Below are 1,200 nucleotides of genomic sequence, written 5' to 3' on the forward strand. Positions count from 1 at the left end.
GTGGTGGGGACTCACACAGTGCTGGAGGATGCCCATCCTGGGTGGGACCTGTGCTGGGCATGCCCATCCTGGGGATGCCCATCCAGGGGGTAATCACCCTATGGGTGCCTGTTCTAGTCATGCCTGTCCTAGGGATGCCTTTCCTAGGGTGGCCTCTAGGGGGGGATGGCTTTCTTCGTGGCTCCTGTCCTGTTTGCCACCTGCTGGGCAGGGACAGAGCAGGGTCCTCAAACTTTTTAAACAGGGGGCCAGTTCACTGTCCCTCAGACCTTTGGAGGGCCAGACTGCAGACCTCGGGATGAGTCAGCTGCTAAGCAGGACAGGCAGCGGCAGTAAAAACATCTGGCAGGCCAGATAAATGTCCTAGGCGGGCTGCATGTGGCCTGTGGGCCATAGTTTGAGGACGCCTGGTTAGGGTGATGATGAGTCTCCCCATAGTGCCCAGGACTGGGCTTGGGACGAAACCTAGGAGGGCAGGACCAATGGAGCTGGGGAGGGGTGAGAGCAGGACAGGAAGAACCCAGGAGCTAGAAAGAGCAAGACATTGAGCTGTGACGGTGATGTATGTCTGTCCTGTCCACCAGCCCTCCAGGGCCTGGCCCTGGCCTTGTTCTCTCTGTGTCTCCTCCATGCACACTTCTCAGAGTGTCTGAGAGTTACCCCAGAGCCTATCTGCTCTGCCTCCTATATTTCACACAGGACGGAGGCCACTATTGAACAATACCCTGGCTCTCACCTGTTGCACTGCTGCTCTGCTCTGACCTGGCACAGGAGTCAAATATAGCCAGATGTTCATGCAGTGGGGCACCATAAGGGTTTGAGGATGAAGGCAGGGGCACCAGCGTCACTGCCACCACCTCTGCCCCTCCAGTGAGACACCTCTCTTTACTCTCTACTGTGAGCATAATGTGGAACCTCAAAAACTTTACAGGGGCAAGTATGGGAGTAGTACAGGAAAAGGAGAGGGGAGGGAGAATGAAAAGATGCCCATAAAGCTCAGCCAAAGGGGACACATGGAACACACCCTGACTTTGTATAGCTCTGCCAGGAAACTGAAGCCTTCTGGGTTCAAGAGTGTTCTTTTTCAAGCACAAAAGGAGGCAAGGAAAGCTTTATCTTTCTCTGCTGCACCCTTTTTAGTAAAAGGATTTATTATGTAAAATTTGGAATCAATTAAAAGGCGAAGAACCAGGAAGAACA

This window comes from Otolemur garnettii, unplaced genomic scaffold (genome assembly GCF_000181295.1).
Source record: "Otolemur garnettii isolate 467f Iridium unplaced genomic scaffold, OtoGar3 scaffold00345, whole genome shotgun sequence".
In the NCBI taxonomy this organism is placed as follows: Eukaryota; Metazoa; Chordata; class Mammalia; order Primates; family Galagidae; genus Otolemur; species Otolemur garnettii.